The 7,385-nt window shown below is 42.3% G+C and overlaps 1 protein-coding gene across 1 annotated transcript in view; it reads left to right on the top strand.

Annotated features, from left to right (window-relative positions):
- The first annotated feature begins 7,078 nt into the window (after positions 1-7,078).
- Positions 7,079-7,385, top strand: part of HPCAL1 (hippocalcin like 1) — an 80,130-nt gene continuing 79,823 nt past the window's right edge. Inside the window, exon 1 of the mRNA XM_051778398.1 lies at positions 7,079-7,157. The gene's annotated coding sequence lies outside the window, so the exon portion shown is untranslated. The remainder of the gene's footprint in view (positions 7,158-7,385) is intronic.

The raw sequence follows: 7,385 nt of genomic DNA, 5'->3' as shown, positions 1-7,385 counted from the left end.
ACAAAGCTGATTCTTTAAAACTCAAAATGAGGAGGAGAAAAAAAATATCTCTTAATTTAGAGTAGGAACAAGTAATGGCATGGGGTAAAATAAGAGGAAAGGACTAGACTTCTGCCTAGGTTCTGCCAGCCTGGGGTGACTTGGAACAGTTCAGAAAGGACCATACCCTTCCCTGGGAAACAACCCCCACCAGAGACTAGGAGGGGATAATTGCAGATGCATGAGGGCATGTAAATGCAGGTGAGGATGGATGGAATCCCAGCTGCAGTGGGGGGACTGCTGGAAACACCTCCCATGCCCAGCTCCCCCAGCCCTGGCAGCTGGTGGCAGGAAGGGGATGACTGCCAGCACAGGGGCTGGGCTGGCCAGATTGCACTTGGTCCTTGGTGATGACAAGGTGAAGTGCTTCGCAAGGGTGGATAAAGCCCTCAGGTGTCCCTGTCCACACCAAAGAAGACAATCTGCCACAGCAGCTGGGAGCCAGTAACTAAGGCAACTTGGTGCCCAGTACTGAACTCACCTGTCTTGGTGCAAAAACATGCTCTGTCTTTCCATGTACAATGCCTTGATGTGCCATAGTTGCACTCATTTTGAAAGAAGACAGTAGCTCCTCTTTTACTATGCTTTTATTGCCACTCGATACAGTTCATGGAAGTGTGTGTGGTCTTGCCTTGGATTAGGCAAGGGAGTAAGCAAGCTCTGACAAAACTGTTGCGTATTGAGAGTAAGACTATCCCTCAGAGACAGATTTTCATTGCCACTAGATAAATCTGGTTAGGCTTCCTCATGCCTGCATTTATGAGTATGTTTGAATGAAGAAAAGACCTGCTCCTTTTTCAGGATTCACTTGCTGCCTGGGAACTGGGTGCCTCTCCCTGCCCTTCACCCACAGTGGGAGCAGCCACAGCCTTTGCCAGCTGAAACTGCAGCTTCCCACACAAGACCCCAAGTCAGGGCATCTGGATGCTACTGTAGGGTCAACAGCAGCTTATGAGTGGAGGTGCATTACATGAAATTTGGGAAAAAGAGATGCTCACATGATTATGAGACATTTACCATTTCACTCCTGAATTTCAGAAACTGATACCTTCTGCATACACAAACCACTCTGTAATTAGGATTATTGACTGAACTGACAATGCACTCATAGTATTGGAGTGACATTGCAGCAATCTTCATCCCTTTCAATAACAGCTCCAGAAATAAAGAATTTCTTATGCTGGTATCTGCATTATTTGTAAGATGTTCTGCCTATTCATCACAATAATTCTACTTCTTCTCTCCTTCTGTGTGTATATGCAACATATTACCAAGACTCCACCATTTTCTTTCTTTATTGTTCAAGATTAAATTTCTCAGAATTGTATTTTCTCTTCAAGTAAGACTGACCACGCAGTCTGATATTGCTTCCTTTCTGACAGTATTAGATTTCTCAACAGATGAAATATGGACACTATTAGATGGCATTGACTTTTTTAAAGCTGTAAGTACTGACTGATAAAATCAGTAACACAGATCATTTTAAGTGACCTTTCATCCTAATAATTCTTTGGCTTTGTCTGATACGGAAATTAATTTTACATAATGCGAGAAGATATATTTTTGGAGTCTTGAAAGGGCATATCTTCTTCTGAGTTACTGAGACTAGCAGTTGTATTTTCTTTTTGAAATTTGTGTCATTCTTTGTGGTAAATGACTGAAGATGTTTTTTGGCTCACTGTGTTAAAATTTTGTGCAGTGGAAGGTCTGTCTAATCTGCCATATAGATATTACAGTCACGCTGTGCGAGTTTTATAACTCTATGAGGGTCTGCAAGAGGCAATCTGTAGCTGAGCCTGCTTGGCTGTTTGAAGACGGGTGTTTGCAGGGGTTTATTCTCAGAGAGAGTAACACCCTGACTTGCCACAGTGAGGTTGGTAAAGATGAAGTCTTGGAGGTGGAGTGGCAAAGGGGTCTCTGCAGTGCTGGAGTCCTCTCCTAAGGCTGTGACAGTATCTGGAGAAAGTGCACGTGGCTCAAGATGTGGGGGGTGGGATAAAGTTGCCTTGCCTAGGGGCTGTGTTGTGCAGAAAGGTTCAGAGGTAGCTTAGGCACATGCATTTAGGGATGCAACTTGTGATCTGCAAGGAGAAAGGTTTGCATGAAAAGCTGAAACAAAGTCTAATAGATCCCTAACCCAGAGGCATTGTTTTTTTTCTCATTTTACCATAGATGGGTGGGTAGATTCCCAAGTACAGAAAAACTAGTGTCCCAGGCCCCTCTGAAAAGGAGCTGTAGGTACTCACTAAGTGGAAGACAGAGCTCCCATTCTTGTCCATAGACCAGTACCTCTGTTCAAACAGAAAGAGGACAGGTGTGGAAGGGCAGCCTGTGGCATTGGGGTTGGGATGGGAACGGAGCCAGAGACTGCAGCTACTGCTGCTATTGAAGTGAGACTAATGGCACCTGCTTCTGTGAACTGTGGAGATTGAAAGAAAGAGCTGGGTAAAAGAGCAGTAATACTGTTGATTCATATTGTTGTAACACTCAGAGGGCAAATTTTGGGTATCTGCTGCGTTGAGTGCTGGGTAAACATGTAATTGCCATCAACAAATGAGAACAAAATTTGGCTTCGATTTGAGGTGAGAACCCTCTTCTAATTGAGGGTAAACTAAAGACATGACAGGCCCAAATTACTTAGAAATGTCATGTTTTGAAGCATGGTGCAAGATAACACAGAGAACTACTTTTTTGGGGTAACTGAGCATAGGATTTTGGAGCTATAATACATAACCATGAAAGGTCTTCCATCAGCTTCTAATTCAATCTTGTATTTTCTGTCTTTCAGAAGCTTAAACTGGGTGTTTAGGGGGGGCTCAAAATGACTGCTGGCAACAAAACTTGACTTTTTTCTGGCACTTAATGAGATAAACCTTGTTTTGTTTCTAATTTTTTATGCTACTAAATATGAAGATTATTACTGGTAACTTGGATTTTGTTACCTTTTCTCTGTGTTTCCAGACTCTTGGAGGAGCAGAACATTTAAAGTTGCACAGCATCGTAGACAGAATTACTAAACAATTTCCAATCTCAAGTCCTGTTCTCAGTTGATTCTGCCTTGTCAAGCAAGATTGGATACAAGTGGATTACATATTATACTGCGTTTCCCAGGGCTGGTGTCTTTACAAGCTTCAGCAAATCTGATCTGGCAAATTTGGAAAAAGTCTGACACAAAGCAGTTCAACTTCCTTATGTCAGGATTCTTGGAGCTCTTTAACCTGAACTGCAGTGCCTCAGTTTGGAGCAGGAAATGAAGCTCAGGTGGAGGGTCTGATTTGCCACTGGGTCAGTTTTCAGTTTTCCCTCTCACCTAAATCTAGCCAAGACATAAACCTCTGAAAAAAAAATACCACTATTTCACATACTCTTTAGACATATGGTGCTGAGGGTAAGTTCTTGGATGATTTCATCTCCAGACCTAAGGCTCCAGCCCAGCATAGTCTCAGGAGCTCTTGCTTTGTAATTGGGCATTGGAGCCGAGGATGAAGAAATGCTACAGTTGCAGTTTAAGCATATGGATGCATAAGGCAAAGCTGTGAAAAATAGGTGAAGATGCTGCAGACTAGTGAGTGAGGAACAGATGTAAAGATAGACAGGGTTATCTGGATAGTAGGAATAGGAAAAGGGTAAAAAGCACAGTAAAAGCTGAGATATACAGCAAGAGAAGATGGTGGGGAGGAAGGTGGGTCTGTAATGAACAGAACATATGATCTTCTAAGATCAAATTCAGGATGGGTGACTTTCTTTAGCATCTTTCCCAGCAAATGGGCTAGAAATAATGTCAAGTAAAATGTAAGTCTTCCTACACAGAAGGTAAGGGTTTGCTCTCTGCTCCACTAGCTGAGTTTGAAGGGATTAATAGATCGAAGCAGCCTAGTTGGGGTAAGGACTGTTTTGGGGTGGAGCATAGAGGCAACTGAGGTGCCCCATACACACAAGAGACAATGGGGCAGTGCATCAGAGGGAAGCAGAAAAGTGCTTTTCCCATTTCAGTGGAAAGCCTCCTCAATCACTGTGTGGGACAAGCCACCCCTGAGGAACACTGCTGCAATATTAAGCAGACAAGTCTCTACCGATAATGTTTGAACAATACTCTCAAAATGCTGGCAGACATGTTTCAGAACATTTTAATATCTTATATAATATCAGCCAAGGATTGAATTGCTTTGCCAAGCTTCATCAAGAAAGCTGGGACAGACTGACAGAGCACATCATACCGCAGGATGCATGACACTTCAAGGGACAGAAGTACAAGAGACAGGAGATACTGAGCTTAATATGTTTTGTATTAACATCAACAGCAGAAAATAGAACTCTATGTGTTTCTATGCCAAACCTGGAGTGATTCATTCACCTTTGTATGGTGAACCCTTGCATTTATTGACATCTGGGTTAAGGGTCTACTAATCTCCTCAAGGAAAGGACTGCGAAGGGTTGACAGCATTTGAGCAGGGTCAAGGTAGAGATGCAATGAAAGGACCAAGCAGGTAACAAACTTAGCAGGTAGCCAAGGGCACTGATCACAGCAAAGTGGCAATCCTGCAGCTGGAGCACAGATTGAGTGATACCTTGGCTGGGAGCAGAAAAAGGGAAAGGCTGTTGAAAAGTGAGGGATGCAGCCAAGTCATGAAGGAAGGAGGCTCTCTCTCTGTGAGTGTGTGTGTGTGTGCGTGTATGTTGCCTTGAGCTTCCATTCAGTGCCAGGGAGATGTGAGCAGCAGTATTTCAGTTGTGAATGACTGATGCAGGCTTGGTTTGAACAAGCAGCCTTGAATTTCAACAAAATATTTGTTGGAGGTAATGTTTGCAAGAGGAATACATTTCCAACATGAGATCAGTGCTCTTGGATCCAACTGAGGAGGCTGTTGTGAAAGATGATTTGTCTTGCAGGGAGATCAGGTGCACCCTTGTTGGGGGACAGGGGCCAGGAGACCACTCAGCAGTCTCAATAGGCCCCCTGAGCAGGAGGCTGCTGGCTCCCAGAGATCTCTTGAGTGCAGTCATGACATTAGTACAGGGAAGGGACCTTTCTCTGTGCTTCCTATTACATCCCAAGTCTGAACACCTTGATGGGATCCAATATGAACCATCCCATGGTCACTGAATGCTTGTTTGTAGAGCTGCTAGAAAAAAATTAATGAATTTGCAAGAGCAAACTCAATTAATTGAATTTACTCATTTGGAAATTTTTCCTGAAGCTTTGTTTGAGATCTGCATCCCTTTAGCATATGCATATCCTGTAAGTGCCAGGAAAAATTCAATATGCAAGTCATGAAGCAGACCTTTGGGTGGCCTCTCAGGGAAATGCAGGGATATTTCAAACAAGACCGAAAAGTGCTGCTCTAGGACAATGATTTTCTGGCAGAGATGGCCTAAGATGCCCTTTTTGATCACAACATCAACAAAAAGAAATGTGTTAGGGTCTTACTTTTAGAACTGGGTAGGTTTCAAAACTCTCAAATACTGGATTTAGCAGAAACATGTAATATAACAGTCTAATGTTAACAATATATAATTGTAAATTTCATATTGAGTGCTGCTTCACCTGCACTTGGACTGATACTAAAATGAGGCACATGTCTTTGGCCCTGTTCCCTGTAGCCTCAATCCCCAGGCTGGGACCAAGCTAAGGGTTTCCTTCCTGCGGAGTAAATGGAGGAGTTGGCTTGTACCCGGGTTCTAACATGAACTTGGGCAATGTCTTGGTCCCCCGACATCCAGCAGAGCCTAACAGATATTGTGTGTAACACAGTAGGCTTTTTCTTGTCTTGCAAAGGTCTACACAAGAGAAATTAGCTTTGAAACATACTTTCAGTGCTTAACATAGCCAGAGAACTTAGAATTCATGCCTAAGTAACACTTTCCTGAAGACATAGTTTCCATGGGATAGACTTTTCTGCAAGTATTAATGATCTACCTTGGAAATGTGATTCTATAACTCAGCTCAGGTTCTTCATATAAGTGAAAGAACATAAATTATGAGCTTCAGAGTCTGAGTTAGGGTGGATAGGTAACACTTGAGAGGGTTTGCAAACTGTTTCTGCTGGTGGCTGCATCATATTTCTATAAATGCTGGTTTCAGTGCTAATAGCATCAGCATAGGCCTATTGAAGCAGCATTGTGTCTCCAGAAGGAAAAAAAAAAAAAAGAAGAAAAAAAATCACCTCAGCTTGGAGTTGAAATTTACTTTTCTCTCTTAGGCTCATGGTTTTTGTATTACCCATTTAATTCTGTGGTCATTTTTCAGGAGCTCCTGCAGGGGATTTTGCCTCTTCCCTGGGAAGAAGGTTATACAGGGATTTTCCAGCTGTGTTCAAGCACTGAGCAAATATGAACTTTAAAAATTAAAAATCTTGTCTTTTTAAAAGGTAAGAGCCCAACATCTCTGCACAGAGTTGCAGGAAATGATGGATGAAGTTTGAAAGCTTGTTATGAACGAGTGGTGTTGCTGCCTGATCTATTTGTTTTGTACTTAATTGTGGCTTAGCTTTAAATGAAGCTTAATACCAGAGCTGTCAATCTAGCTCAGAAATGGTACAAAATCTGGGAATCTGTCTGCAAAGCTCATGTTGCTCAAGGCAACCTGCATTCACAGTCAAAGATAAAGGTAGCCCATCTTGCTTTTCCTACAACACACAGTCAGCCATTTGGGTGATGTATATGCTGCTTTCTACTGTAAGTGTTGATGATACTTTCCATGTAGAAAATGCCATTAGTGTGACAGATATTCACTGCCAACACGTTGAAATGGAAAGCCAGCTACAATTCAAATAGAAATATCCTGGGAGATTCTCAGCTATGTTGAATTAAGGAGGGACGAATAGATCAAATGTTTTTCCTAAACCCTGTTAACTCCACGAGAACAGAACACAGCTGTGAGTCCCTTAGAGGCAATACACATTCTTTGCCAAGTAAGAAGGTAATTATTCTTCATAAATCTGTCTTTTTAAATCCAAGCAGATCGATTGTCTCGTCTATCCTTTCCCTGTGCAAGCACCCGGAAAGGCTCTTTTAGCACCACCTACAACTAAGTACCCCTCTTATCAGGAAAGCCACACTATGGAAGGGATGGAAGCCCTGTTAGCCTTGCATATCCCTTTATAATGGTGGATGTAAAGGTACGTTCAGATTTTTAGTATTTTAACCAAGAAGTTTCTGTGCTGATTTTAAACATTGTCTTGGCTTTAGATATCTGAAATAGAACACTCCTGAAAATTTATTTTCTAGCTAATAAGTGGAGAATTGTTGCAAGAATACAGGATAGTTTCCTTATGTATACTGTCATGGTTGCATCAGCATAGAGCTTCCAGAGCTGTGCTAAAATTGGCTTGGTTACAAGACAGTCA

The sequence above is a fragment of the Manacus candei genome, unplaced genomic scaffold, assembly GCF_025592945.1.
Source record: "Manacus candei isolate 608988 ecotype Guabito, Panama unplaced genomic scaffold, ASM2559294v1 h1tg000011l, whole genome shotgun sequence".
NCBI lineage: Eukaryota > Metazoa > Chordata > Aves > Passeriformes > Pipridae > Manacus > Manacus candei.
Note: the sequence above shows the minus strand (reverse complement) of the source record. Positions and strands in the feature narration are given on the sequence as shown.